Raw genomic sequence first — 16,248 nt, 5'->3', positions numbered from 1 at the left:
ATAGGCTTATAATAAAGGTTTAATTACTCTATTAGTCCCTATAGTTTTACCAAATTTTTAATTAGGTCCCTATATTTTTTTTCCTTTCAATTGGATCCCTACACTACTATAATTTTGTAATTAAGTCCTTCCTAGTGTAAAAAATATTAGAGTTAACTGAATATTTATTCGCAAATTGAAGGTATTTATAATTAAAAACTTAATTAAATTTTTGACCGCATGCATTCTGGTAAAAATATTATGTTAATTTTAACATTTTTAACATGAAAAGGACGTAATTACAAAATTAAAAGCAGTGTATGGACCAATTGAATGGAAAAAAAGTATAAGGACCTAATTAAAAATTTGGTAAAACTATAGGGACCAACAGAGTAATTAAACCTATAATAAAAGATATATAAAAATAATTCGATCTATTCAACTTACGATAGAATATTTGAACCGTATTTAATTTAAATTTTTGCGGATATTAATATCTAATTCGTCCAGAAACAGATCACATACAATTAAAAGGCGCATCTACCCCCACAAACTTTAAAAAAATATTAATACTTATATATAGATGTATATATTTGTGTTTTATTATATTCTGTTCACCCTCAAAATAAAATATAAATAATTTTTTTATATTTTATATTAAAAAATATTTTCTTAAACTTAGCATATATAATAATTATATTGCTAAATTTGATTTAGTATAAAAATAAAAAATAAACTAAAAAAATAACAATAATTAACTTCATTATATTAGTTAATTAGTTAATAATTAAATTGAACCTTAATTTTTTAATAAAATATAATGTAAATTATTAGTGATTTTTAAAAGGATTATTTAAGATAAAAAAATATATTATCTATGTATTAATATTTATTATTAACATTGTCTTAATTATAGTAATTACTTTGGTTAAAAAACTAATTTATACCATAAAAATTATAATAAATAGACTTCACAATCAAATATGAGATAATATAAAGTAAAATAATTATTTAAGAATATATATATATATATATATATTTTTTTTTTCATGTTAAAAAAATTATTATAAATTATTTTTTTATTATTTTAAATATTATAACATATGTGTGAAATTATCTTTTTATTATTATAAATACTATAATAAGTAATCGTGTGTATATTTTTAATTTTTGTTAATACATATAGATAATTATTCTCATTTAAAATTTTAAATATATCTAAGCTAATTTGGGTTGGTCGATTGATTAATTTAGTCGTCCGTTTAATTAAGTGTCGGGAGATTAAATTTCGTTTTGTATGTGTAACAATTTATTGGCCAATTATACATTCTTAAATAGAACTTAAATTTACGACAGATTAGTCCTTAACTTATTAAGTATCGTGAAAAACAAAAAAAAATATATTTATACTAAATTTTATTATATTTTTCTAAATTTTTTTGAGTTTGCCACAAAATTTACCAACTTATAAATATTTTCGTAATCAATCCACCTATACATAACAATAAATATATAATATTAGTATTGCAAATGTGGATCCAATCCTACATATAGAAGAAAAAAAGTATATTATATTTTTTTTCTTTTTTAATTGTCTTATTTCTTTTTAAAAAAAAAAACAAAAGAATTCAACACAAAATTAGAACGAAGAAACAAAGAAACAAAAGCAAATCAACACTAACGGTAACCACTTAGCAATTTACAAAGCAAAAAATATATTTCGTTGTCATCTTTAGCATTGTCATCAACAACAAAAGAGATCTTCACACCTTTACTCCTGGTAACTAAGAAAAGACATGTTAATGATATCTTCTACACCTTTTTTTTTATTCGAAAATAGCCTCCTATCCTTTCCATCTAAACGTTCCAAACTATCACAAAGAAACAAATGAACCATTTTTTGCACTCCTCCTTTCTAACAGTTGCACCTGTCCAGCTTTAAAAATATTCTTTCACAGTATCGGCAAAGGACCATTTCTTGTCAAAATGAGATAGCCATGCACACCACACTTGCCAAGTAAATTCACATCCAAGAAATAAGTGATGAACATTTTAACATTCTTATTACATAGAGCACAAACATTATCCTCATGATTAACTATCCCAAGCTGACATAATCTTTCTTTTGTAGTCATCTTGCCTATCAAGTCAAACTAAACAAACAACTCCTCTCTTGGAGGAACTAAGCTTTTCCAAATAGTTTTGGTGAAACTATAACTTGTTACGTCCTCTTGGAGTGTTTCCTCCTACAATTTGACCAGCCTCAACGTGTCATGTAAATGATTCACAAGTTCCAATTTTCATTGGAATAGCTCACATCTCCATTGGAAGTTCCAAATCCACTCTAACCCATCCCAGAACCCACAGACCCCTATGGCAGATTCTGTTTGGATTGAAACCGAGAACAACCTTGAAAACCTATCCTTCAGATGACCACAATATAGCCATACATCCTCCCAAAATTGAGTTCTTCTACCATCACCAACTTTCATGGACAACCCACTTATCATCTTGTCTCTTTCATGTTGCTCCTTAATCTGTAGCTGACAGACATCCTTCTATGGACCTCCTCTAGTAAGTAATGCCTGGGTGGATAGTAACTCGTTAGGATTGAGATTATTACAAGAGCATACCACATTTTTTCACAACGGACATTCCTCTTTTGAAAACCTCTACCACCATTTAAACAAAAGTGTTGTATTACGGACTATCGCATCTCCGACTCCTAAACCACCTAGATTTTTCGGAGCCTGAACCACTTTCCATCTAACCAAAGCCATGCCATTCTTTCCATCCTCTTTACTCCACAAAAATTTTCTTTGTAATGAAATCAATTTCTCAGCAACAGCCTTCGCCATCTTATATAAGATTAAATAATATACTGGCAAACTATTTAGAACAGTTTTGATAAGTACCAATTTTTTCACTTTGTTGAGCACCTTCGACTTCCATAAGCTGAGTTTCTCCTCCAATTTGTCTGTTATTGGCTTCCAAGTTTTAACCAATTTCGGGTTAGCTCCTTGAGGAATTCCAAGGTATCTGACTGGAAGAGTAGCTTCCTTGCACTCCAACAAGCTACACATATGTCGCACTCACTGTTGGTCACAATTGATTGGGATCAAACTAGATTTATCAAAATTGATACTTATCCCCGACATCAACTCAAAGCAACATAAAAGTGTCTTGTAGTTCTTAATAGACTCCTTCTCTGGGAGACAAAACAACATAGTGCCATCTGCGAACAGAAGGTGCAACAATTCTATCTTGTCTCTCCCAATCAATAAAGGGGATATACGCCTGTTTCTAACTGCCTCTCCGACCATTCTATGTAAAACATCAACAACAAGTACAAACAAAAAAGGAGATAGAGGACACCTTGTCTCAAACCTCTTTTCATCATAAACGGCTTTGTTGGTGAACCATTTATCAATACCGACATAGAAGTTGTGCCGACACACTCCATAATCCACTCCCTCCATCTTTGCCCAAACCCCATTTTCTGCAAAACGATGTCCACAAAACTCCACTTGACTCTATCATATGCCTTTTGAAAATCTAGCTTGATTATTGCTGCTTCCTTTTTCTTTAATCTAAGCCAATGCACAGTTTCACACACTATAAATGCCCCATCATATATTTTACGACCCCTGACAAACGCACTTTGAATCTCCTCAACAAGTCCTGACATCACTGTTCTCATCCTCCTAACTAGCACCTTCAAAATCACCTTATATACACATCCAACCATACTAATCGGATGAAAGTCTTTGATTTTCTTGGCCCCAATGAACTTGGGTGTCAACGCATCTCATGTGATATTAGAGTCTTTAGGTAGCCTAAATGTTTGAAAGAAAGCAATCACAGCTCCCATAAACTCAGTCCCAATCTCATCCCAGTATTTCTTAATAAAGTTTATGTTGTACCCATTACTTCCTAGTGCTTTAGATGATTCACAGTCCCACACTGCCTCAATAATCTCTTCAACTGACGGCAATACCTCGAATGCCACAGAATCTTCTTCAGATATCATAGCCACCATTTCATCCCTGAAACCCTAGGAGACTCCTCTTGATGATACAATTGCTTATAAGACTCTCTGATAGCAATCTTTATTCTAGCATAATTTCTAACCAATCTTCCATTAATTACCAGAGCATGAATCCTATTACTCCTCCTCCTTGAAGAAGCTATTTGGTGTTTTTGTCAATATCCTTCGCATGCTGAGATCATGACATCTGTTTCTAGTGCATCTCTTTTCTGACATGCCATCTGTCACAGCAAGTCACCAACGCCTTCTTTTTTGCCTCCAATGTTTCATCATACGCCCCACTGCTTATTGATGAGAGAACTTTTGCGTGGCCTAGAAATTTGCGGATAAATCCTCGTTGCAAGTATAGTTTCTAAACCTTCAAAAGTCCTTTCATACAAACGTTTTGGTTGTCACAAGTAACAAACCCTTTTAAAATTGATAACCGAGTATTTAAACCTCGGGTCGTCTTCTCAAGGAATTGCAGGGAGGTATGTTCTTATTATTGGTTATGAGTTTGAAAATTAGGGGTTTTAAAAATTAGGGAGCAGTATGTTGCATAAGAAGAATAAAATAAATAAATAACTATAAAATAAATTCTTGGCAAGGTATGAAAACAGAAAGTCCTATCCTGGTTATCCTTATCAATTGTAATGAGAATTGGATTTTTCTCCCACTTTGTTGATCTCTAACTATGAAGGTAAGTTAAGTAGATGAATTAATTTTTATTCCTCAGGTCCTAGTCTTTCCTTGGGAAAGGCTAGAGTTATTGGAACTCGAATTAATTCTTGAAGAATTCCAATTTTCAATCAACAATGAGTTTGATAACTCAAGTGTTTCCAATGATTCAACCAAAGCCAAAAGGGAAGAAAGTCTACTTGAATGAAAATAACTTGGATAAACACAGAGCATTAATAAATTAAAGAGAGCAATCATAAGTCTGAAATACCTCAAATTATATTAAATAAAATATTCAAATCATAACATGGAAAAGTTCATAAATTAAATTGGAAAAATAAATAAAAATAAAGAACCTGTGATTGAGAGTCGCTCCTAAAACTAAGAGAAATCCTAAATCCTAATCCTAAGAGAGAGGAGAGAACCTCTCTCTCTAAAAACTACATCTAAATCCTAAAATTGTGAATATGAAAGCTTGATTATGAATGGAGGCATTCCTTCACTTTATAGCCTCTAATCTGTATTTTCTGGGCGGAGAACTGGGTCAGAAACAACCCAAAATTCGTTGGTTGCGAATTCAACATGCTAAATTTTCGTCACTGCAACGTGTCCGCATGGAGCATGCAATCGCGTCGCCTGGCATCAGGGCAACTATGGCATATTATATATCAAATCGAAGCCCCGGATGTTAGCTTTCCAACGCAACTGGAACCGCATCGTTTGGACCTCTGTAGCTCAAGTTATGACTGTTTGAATGCGAAGAGGTCAGATTGACAGCTTTGCAGTTTCTTCAACTTCTTGTACTCCTTCCACTTTTGCATGCTTCTTTTCCATCCTCCAAGCCATTCCTGCCCTATAATCTCTGAAAGCACTTAACACACATATCAATGCATCTAATGGTAATAAGAGAGGATTAATAGTAAGCAAATATAAGATCAAAGAAGCATATTTTTAATCATAGCACAAAATCAGGAAGGAGTTGTAAAACCATGCAAATAGTATGAATAAGTGGGTAAAGAGTTGATAAAATCCACTTAATTGAGCACAAGATAAACCATAAAATAGTGGTTTATCAACCTCCCCACACTTAAACATTAGCATGTCCTCATGCTAAGCTCAAGAGAAACTATAAAGGTGAAGGGGAATGGTAGAATGTATGAAATGCAACCTATCTGTATGAATGCAACTATATGCAGAATGTTTCTACCTACTTGGTTAAAAGTAAAATAAGTTCTCCAAGACAAATATAAATCAGATTCTACTAATTCAAATCATACAAAATAAAGTACAAGTAAACTTGTAAGAAGATAGCTCATGAAAGCAGGGAACAAGGGATTGAGCATCGAACCTCACTGGTAATGTATACACTCTAATCACTCAAGTGTTTAAGGTTCGATTCTCTCAATTATCCACTAACCTTGCTTTCTAAGGCTTGCTCTTCATCTAACAATCAACATAAATTTAATGCACAGATACACATATCAAGAGGTCTTTTAAGGGTTGTAATGGGGTTAGGGTCAATGTAGGATTGTATTTGGCCAAGTGGACTAAAATCTGAATCCTTAATTAACTTAAACTTTCCACCTAACTTTAGACAATCCATGTAATCATAATACCACATCTAACTATCCATTAACCATGTTTTCCACATATTCATGCATTCTAAATTCAAGTACAGTACATATGCATTGCTTTCACCATTTACTTTGGGGCATTTTGTCCCCTTTTACTTATTTGCTCTTTTTCTTTCTTTTTCTCTCTCTTTTATATATATATATATATATATATATATATATATATATATATATATATATATATATATATATTTTTTTTTTCTTTTGTTTTTCTCAATGCATATGATTAAATTATTGAATGCATGAACATGTCCTAAACATTTCTTTCACATTTTCATAAAGATATATAACACCCAATTCTCAAATCAAATGTTTCGAAACCCACTTTTTCCACACTTAAATTATAAGCACCATCACTAGTCTAAGCTAACCAAGGATTCAAATTAAGGACATTATTGTTTTCTGCTTAGAGTTAGTGATGAGCTAAAATAAAGAATAAAAGGGGTAAAATAGGCTCAAATTGGTTTGCAAAGGATAATGAAAGGTAAGGCCATATGGGTATGTAAGCTCAGTGAAACAAAGGCCTCAATCATATAAGTGCATGCATACATCAAACCATGGAAATATAGAATTAAGCAAGACAAAGATCACAATTTTAGAGAGAAAAACACACACCAAAAATAAAATATTGGTTGGTAAAATGCAACCAATTCAAATATGATCAAAAATCTCACTGGTTTTGTATGTTCGAGCTCTAAACCATGTTCCAGTATAATATCTCTTCAAACAAGTGTAATATTAAATTTTATTCAAATTAGTGAAATGCTCTAAAAGGTTTCTTGAAAAAGAAAATATTACTTCAACCAAGTGGTAAAATATGCACAAAATTAAACAAATATGCAATCAAACATGCAAATGCAACAATGAACAAACAAATAAAATAAAAATTTTGGTGTTGAGTCAGGAAATAACTAACCCGTGGAGTTTGGTATCGACCTCCCCACACTTAAAGATTACACCGTCCTCGGTGCATGCTGAGATGTGCAGGTGGACGAGTTGCTTCAACTGATGCTTTTCTTCAAGATTTTGCACATGGACTTGTCTGTCTCCCCATTCAAACGTCTTCCGATTCCCTTTCGGGTGGCCATCCTGAAAGAAAAAGGGAAGAAAAAGTAACCCAGTAATAAAGATAAGAAAATAAATGAAGTATGGGTGGGTTAAGCCAAATGATAATGGTCTCATTTACATGGAATCTTCAACATGTACGTGAGAAAACAATAGAAGCCCTGGCATGCCAGTGGTATAAAATTGTAACATAGGGGAGGAGTGTGGGTAATAGAAGTATCAATACAAGCTCATGTCAATGCAAATGGAGTGCAAGTATCATAAAAGATTGGCATTGGCAGATAATTAATATCATCCCACAGTGTAAAACAAGTTACCAAAATAAATTCAAGAAAAGATGCAACAGTTGAATAAAAAATTTTTAACACCAATAGAAAAATAAAAAATTTAGAAAAGAAAATAAAAATATGCACAAATTTAAAATGCAATGAATAAAAATATGTAAATAAATTAAATAAAATAGAATGGAGGTGAAAGAAAATAAGAAAGGAAGAAGAAAGAAATAAGAAAAGATAAGAAAAATAAGGTTAGAGAAGAAAAGATAAGAAAATTGGCTGATCTGGATATTCTATGCGCCGCTTGTGACGCGGACGCGTGAGTGACGCGATCGCGTGGTTCGCGATAAGGTCAGGTGACGCGGACGCGTGGCCTGTTTTGTGCGACTGGCGCGAGTGCAGCTTCGCGGTCGCGCAACTCTTTGTTCGAAACTCTTTTTGCCAAAAATATGGGTGACGCGGTCGCGTGGTTGACGCGATCGCGTGACTGGCCATCTTTTGAAAACGACGCGAACGCGTGGGAGGGTTTGGGCTTCCAGCACGAGTCTAGCCCCATTCCAGCATAATTTTCGGCCATGCACCCTTTTTACGCCGATTTCAGGTCACGCGGCCGCGTGGGTGACGCGGCCGCATCGGCGACGCGGTCGCGTGGATCAATTTGTGCCATTAGCGCGCCCTCAGCCACGCTTTCGCGTGATTTTCTGTTTACTTTCTTTCCTTCACAACGCACTTGTGCGAAAATCTCTTCTTTTTTTTTTCTTTTTTTTTTAAATCTGAAAAAAATGCAGAATGCAGTGTTAATATGAATGTTATGCAAAAACTCCAGGTTCAATATAATAAAATAAAATAAAACTCGAAAACAAATAAAACTAAATAAAAATAAAAAAAAGAACGATCATACCATGGTGGGTTGTTTCCCACCTAGCACTTTTAGTTAAAGTCCTTAAGTTGGACATTGGATGAGCTTCCTGTTATGGCGGCTTATGCTTAAATTCATCTAAAAATCTCCACCAATGCTTGGAATGCCAATAGCCTCCGGGGTCCCAAACTAGGCATGTAAAGCTCCTGAGCAGCTTCACTCAAATTTTTAGGCTCCCCATTCGAGGATCCCAAACTTTGCTTTTAAATCCGCCTCCGTCTTCATCTATATTTTTCCATCCGGGCGATTTAGAAAGTAGATTCTCACCATGGTGATCAAACATTTTTCGAGATCCATTCGATTGAATATGATACCAATCTGTGCACTTCAAGTTGAAGCGTGGAACCTTATTGAACCTTGTGCACCAGCTCTGAGCACGAGCCATTTTCCTCTTACTCTTAAAGCCGCAGAGAGCTCTAAGCTGGCCATCTGTTTCAAGCAAACCGTATTCAAGTGAAAAAGTAAAGTTAAAGGTTAAGGATTGTACCCACTTGAAGCTTGTATTGGGTGGTAATGGCCTTGGGAAAGGTGTTTCCGGTGGTTCTGTAAGTTCTACTCCCTTGTGCCCTTCTGTGAATTCCTCCACTTCTTTGCAAGGTTCTTCAAATGCATCTGTGTCCTGGTCAAAGTCTTCTGTGTCTTCCTCATCACTCGAGTCATAGATTGGAGGTTGAGAGAAATCTACCTCTGCATCATCTTCGTATTCATTTGGGGAGGATTTTTCGATCTCAGAGAATTCACTTGCGGATGCAAGTTCATCACTAAGAGAACTTGACTTGTGACTATCATCATCAAGGGAATTTGTGTCCTGGGTTATTCCGTCTAGTTCTTCATAAACGACTTGCCTTGGGGATTGTGCACTGTCCTCCTTAGCATTAACTGTAACGTCCTTGACGGAGTTCTCTTCAGCTCTGAATTCCTATGGAGGTTCAGCGTCTCCTAGATCTTCAACCAACTCTTGTTCTTGCGTAATGACAGCTCCTTCTACTTGTTCTAGTACGAATTCATTCTCTGTCTTGTCCACTGGAGTTTCTAGTAATTTCTTCATGCTACGCTCTTCGTTAGATTGTCCACATGGGGCTGTGGTTGGTCCTTGAATGTTCGAACGTCTAGAAGCTAATTGAATTACTGCTTGCTCCAGTTGTCGAATAGTTGTTTGAAGTTTATTTACTGTTTCCTTGAGGTGAATCTCTGATTCTCGGGGTGATGGATTTGGACATGAAACATGGGGAAGTGGTGGTGCTTGGGAGTGATTGGATTGGAACTGGGGTAGGAAAGGATCATACGGTGGCGAATGGTGAAGAGAAGCTTGTGAGTGTGGTGGTTCGAGGTTATGTTGAGAGGATGGTCTATAGACACGGGGTGGGGCTTGTTGGTAGTTACAAGGTTGTCCACCATATCTATCAGCTGGGTATGCATTGTAGAATGGTCGTTGTCCATGATATCTTGGAGGGTGTTGTTGGCTAAAGGGTTGATTAGATCCTCTTGGCTCCATCCATCCTTGATTGGTCTGACCTTGATGCATATTCCTGCTGTAACTTCTATTTCCTTCAACAAAGTTAGAACCAAACTCAAAGCGAGGGGGGTGAGAGTTCATAGTAGCAGATAAAATTAAAAAGGAAAAGCAGAAATAAATAAACAAGTAAAATAAAAATATTTACAATAACCAATAATAAGGCACACGTTAGCAGTTCCCCGGCAACGGCGCCATTTTGATGAGAGAAACTTTTGCGTGGTCTAGAAATTGCGGATAAATCCTCGTTGCAAGTATAGTTTCTAAACTTTCAAAAGTCCTTTCATACAAACGTGTTGGTTGTCACAAGTAACAAACCCCTAAATAAATTGTTAACCGAAGTATTCAAACCTCGGGTCGTCTTCTCAAGGAACTGCAGGGACGTATGTTCTTATTATTGGTTATGGAGATTGTAAATTCGGGGTTTCAAGAATGAGGAGCAAATATGACAAATAATTTAAATAGCAACTAAAATAAATAAATACTGTAAAGCAAACTTTTGGCAAGGTATGAGAAATTGGAGGTCCTATCCTAGTTATCCTTATCAACGATGATGAGAATTGAATCTTAATTCCACTTTGTTAGCCTTTACTAAGATAAAGGAAGATCAAGGGATTAATTGGTTTGATCTTCGAATCCTATTTATTTCCTAAGAAAAGATTGGGATTATTGAAGTTCAATTCAATTAACAAAGATAACAATTATCAATCATGTTGAGTTTGATAACTCCTGAGTTACTAATTTCTTAACCAAAACCAAAAGGGGAAAAGTAAATCTACTGGAATAAAAATGTCTTCAGAGTAAAAGCAATAATAGCATAAATAAAAGAAAGAAATATTAAACTAAAATACCTCAAATAGCATTAATTCAAAAGAGTAATCTGTAACATGGAAGAATTCATAAATCAAATTGCAAGAGTAAATAAAAAGGAATGTTGAACCTGATAAACAGAGATAATCCTGAAAGTGAATAAAATCCTAAATCTAAATCCTAATCCTAAAGAGAGAGGAGAGAACCTCTCTCCAAACTAGATCTAATTCATGAGAAGTGGCTAAATTGGCGAGCTCTCTCTGAATGGATGCATTCCCTCACTTCATAACCTCTGGTCTATGCCTTCTGGACTTGGATTTGGGCAAAAAGGGGCTTCAGAAATCGCTGGGAGCGTTTTCTGCAATTTCTGGTGCGTGGCCTCTGTCACGTGTCCGCGTGGGTCACGCGGTCGCGTCATCGGAGCTTTTCTTGTCACGCGGTTGCGTCAGTCATGCGACCGCGTCATATGTATTTTGCTTAAGGCGCTCGGTCGCGTCAGTCATGCGGCCGCGTCGCTGTTGATTCGCGCTTGGCATGCGTCCGCGTCGCCCATGCGATCGCGTGGATGCTAGTTTCTTTAGAAACTCCATTTTGTGCTTTCCTTCCATCTTTGTATGTTTTCTTTTTCATTCTTTAAGTCATTCCTGCCTTAGAAGATCTGAAACTACTCAACACACTAATCACGGCATCGAATGGAAATAAAGGTAATTAAAATAATTGATTTTAAAGCATAGGAAACATGTTTTTCACATACATCACATAATAAGGAAGGGAAAGTAAAACCATGCAATTAATATGAATAAGTGGGTGAAGGATTGAATAAATCACTCAAACTAAGCACAAAATGTATCATAAAATATGGGTTTATTACTTATCATGTCATCTATCTTCTTTATTTCTTCCTCAAACTTTAGAATTTTCTTATTCATGTCACCAAAATTTTCTTTGTGCCATCTTCCCAAAGGAACTGTCAAAAGCCTTTAATTTATCTGTGAAAACTACCTCTCCTAAATCCTTCCTTTCCTCTTTAACCATTCTTAGAAAATATTCATGTGTAAACCATGAGTCAAGACTTTTGAATGGTCTTGGGTCGCCTCTCATCTTTGTATCTTCCACTACCATCAGACAGTGATCTAACAAACCCCTTGATCCTCCTCTTAGTCGAGTCTTTGAGAACTCCTCAATCCATTCCAAACTAACCATCACTCTATTAATCTAACTACATGAACAGCCTCTAAACCGTGTATACTTACGATCATTAACCAACATATCCACTCAGTGCATGTCTTGTATCCAATTCTTGAATTCTTCAGCAACTACTGTTAAGCTACCCATACCTTTTCTTTTCTCCACCTGGACAGTCTCATTAAAGTCCCCCATGAAGTAACAAGGGACCTGGCATAATCCAGCAATATAGCTCAACTCTTCCCACACAACAAGTTTCTAATCTCTAGTATGAACGCCATAAACCAAGAAGAAAGCTCAATTGAAATTATTCTTTAATAAAACCCATTCAACACATAACCATCTCTCTCCTTCATAACAATTATTCATCTTAAACATAATTTCATCTCACATTAACAATAACCCACCCGATGCACCATCACGCAACATATTCCCATCCCACACTATCGCATCCCAAAGTCGTGCTACATCAAATCTCGTCACAACATGCCTTTTAGTCTCAATCAAACCTAACTTATTCAGTCTATTTTTCGTCTTTAAGTCCTTTACTATTTTCAACTTTCCATCCCCCCTCAACCCCCTAACATTCCATGAACTAAAAATCACTTTAAAAGATTATTACACACCTTTTTTTTATTCTTGGGTCTACATCATCTTGCTTTCGCCTTTTGTTTTGCCAATCTTTTTTTTAACATTGTCTTCATTCTGCTTGGAGGATCGCCATAATATCATCTTTTTCATTGTATAACATTGCACCAGATTCCACTACTAATTTTCATGTCCTTTTGTTTTCTATCATTTGCTCCTCCACTTTTGAACTCTGATTGTCACCCGTTCCACCATATTTTCATCACCTACTCCCTCCGTTATAGTCTCCTCAATTTCATCCCCACCCTGCACCAAACTCTCCCTGCCTACCGTCGAACCTCTACGTTTATTAACAACATCAATTTCTTGATCCACATGCTCATCTGTCCTGGTCCTATTTTCAACTTCACTGCCAGCCTCGTTCTCACCCTCAGTACCCATGTTCCCAACATCATCCCCTTCATCGCTCGCCTCCCCGATCCCCCCGAGCATATCGACATCCTCCTCATAATCTCCATAGCCCCTCGTTGTCGAGCCCTCAATGTCCACAACACCAGCTTCACCTGTGTTCATTCTATCACCAATAGCCAACCGTGCCGACACAGCTTCAGCCTTTTCCAACTACTCTGCATCAGTGGTAATGACCATGAATGAATGTTCGAAGCAGCGCTTCCATCGCTGTATTCTCTCCCTCGAACAGCTGCGCTAGGAACGGGGTTCTTTTTTCCCGTGTTTTCACGATCCACCTGACCCGGTTGAGGCTGGTGCGGCCCGCCTGTAACTCCTGCCCCAACGCCACTTAGGATTGGGTCTAATGAAGAAATTGAGCTCAATTGCAAAAGTAAGATTTTGTTGTAGCAATTTGTGTATCTGGCCCAATTTTTATTAGTGTTAGGAATTATTTTTTTTCTTATGGATCCCCTTTCCAGCCCAAAAAGCCTGTTATAAAAAACTCCCAATCTGGTTCTTTCAGAATCTTTTTCATCACTCATAATATCCCCTCCCACAAAATCAGCCATTCCTTTAATACCCTGTTGATTTGAATCATATGTTACCATTTTCATGTGATTGATTTTTGAATTGTCATTACTTCATTCATTCAATTTTTTTTTAAATTACAAATCTGTCCTTATCTTCTTCACTCTCCTTCATTACCATCATTAACAACTCTGCCTCCTATTCTCTATATTTCAACATGTCTGTTTGTCTTACCGACTTTACAACCATTTCTACACAGCCAATTGTTACACCGCTATATCGTTGTTTGCTGCTTGTGCCGCCAGCAGCAGTATTTTCCAACTTACGTCCCAAACCATATGTCTCTCCTCCTACCTCTTTTACCAAAATATCAAAACCACTGAGACCTATTGTAATATGTATCTATTCATTGATCATATCCAAAACGCAGGTATCAATTTGCACGCGTGTAACACTAAAAGAATCACACCCAACTATTTCACCCCATTGGCCTCCTATAATTTTGAAAGTGTTTACTGACCAGACATTTAAAGGAACTCCAAAGCATTCTAACCATACTCTTCTATTTTTACTTTGCTCCGCCTCCTCCCATCTCCATATGCTATCGAAGAACTGTAGGAGACTATTCATTTTAAAGGTGTAAGTTTCTTCAGCGCTTAACACACAATCAAAAGTTAGTAGAGCTTTATAAGCACCCAATTCTCTTACTTTGATGACTCGACGCAGGTTTTTCACAATCATATCTTTCGTCAAAGAATTAAAATTAATGGCTTTTATCGCCCCTCCCACTAGGCTTCTTTGCAATCAGTCCAAATTTTCTTTTGTCACCGCTACCTCCATCTTTTTTGTCCACCCGTTCCCATGTGGATCTTATTCCTTTTTCTCCTTTCTGGCCTCTGTTGTATTCAGACGTGCGTAAATATGAGCCTCTTCGCGTTGTGGCTGTCAAATAGCATTGTTTTGATTATCTTCTCCTCTCGGTGACCTCTTCATGTCATACACATCCGACATCCTCCTGTACTTCGTTTCTCCCACAAACACAACTTTTTCTCTCAACCTCAGTCGATTCATTTTTCTTATTGTCTTCAAAGCCCCTCCCTTCGTAGTATATCGTATGAACACAAAAATGTATATATTATCACTTTTTTATTTACGTGATAAATATATGTCATTTATGCGTCCCGTCCAATTGAATAACTGAAATAGTTTTCTCTTCGAGATGTCTTCAAGAAGGTTATTCACAAAAATGGACAAAAACTCATGCTCTAACTGTCGATACTCTTCTCGATTTTAAATTCTCATAGCTTTGTTATATTCCCTAGCTCTACCCCTCCCTGTATTTCTAATCTTTAAAAACAATAATATTAAATAATATTTTTAAATTCAAATAAATCTAAAAAATTTGTTTGTATATAATAATTTTATAATATGTCATAAAATTATTCATCTCAAAAGTTTAAACTGATAGAAGATGCAAAATAAATTATTATATCTGTAACACACTTTCTCAGATAAGATTTTTTTTGGGTTTACTTAATTTTTACATAGGCATTTTTTTCTTTTTATGATTTTTTTTTATTTTCGAGATTCACCAAGAATTAAACTCTCCGACTTTTGGAAAATGGAGTTCTGATACCATATCTCTAACTATTCATCTCAAAAATTTAAACTAGTAGAAAAGATAACCTAAATGATTATATCTCTAACACAATACCCATCATATCCAATTAACAAATTAAAAAAAAATCAAATCAAATATAAAAATAAAAAATGTGTATATTCCACTTAGATTATTTTTTGTAAAAATAAATTGAGACTTTACTAAATCTAATTTAATGCAATATATTCCTATATTAGATTCGAGTTCTTCTAAAGTGAAGATGTTGATAAAAAAATTTAATTAATAATTAATTCTTATTTTGTTATTTTATTAATCTTAATATTTAAAAAAAAATATATTTTTTTATATTAAACTCGAATCAAACTCTTATAAAATGAGTAGACTAATAAAGTAAAAGAAATAAATTTTTAATAAACCTTTCAATTAAAATAATAAAATTTATATATAGTACAAATTAAAAATTTATTAGTAATTAATTTTTTATTTTAAAAGATTTAAATTCACTGACCTCAAGTTGAAAACTTTTGCATGCAATAAAATGGAGAGTAATTATTTAAATAAGTTTCTAAAAATTTTAAAAATAAATATTTTAGTCTTTAAAAAAAATTAATATACAGATTAATTCTCAAAATTTTACTTTGACAAACAAATCAGTTTTTAGTTTATTTTTCAGTAGAATAATTATCCAAATTAGTCTCTACAAATTTTAAAAGTAGATAATTTAATCCCAAAAAAAAATAATCACAAATCAATTCTAATATTTTTTTCTGCCAGACATAACAGTCTTTTATCCATTTTACTTTTACTAGATGTCAACCTTTATTATTATTAGCTTAGTTTTGTGCATGTGGACAATGACACTAGCAAATTGATATACTCTTTTTGTTGGAAACAAATAAGGTGAATAATAATGTTTTGAAATTTAATTATTTTCGATCTTAAATTTCTTGTAAAATAATTTCTATTATTATTATTA

The sequence above is a fragment of the Arachis ipaensis genome, chromosome B4 (genome assembly GCF_059453495.1).
Source record: "Arachis ipaensis isolate K30076 ecotype BB chromosome B4, ASM5945349v1, whole genome shotgun sequence".
Classification (NCBI taxonomy): Eukaryota; Viridiplantae; Streptophyta; class Magnoliopsida; order Fabales; family Fabaceae; genus Arachis; species Arachis ipaensis.
This window is presented reverse-complemented; position numbering follows the sequence as displayed.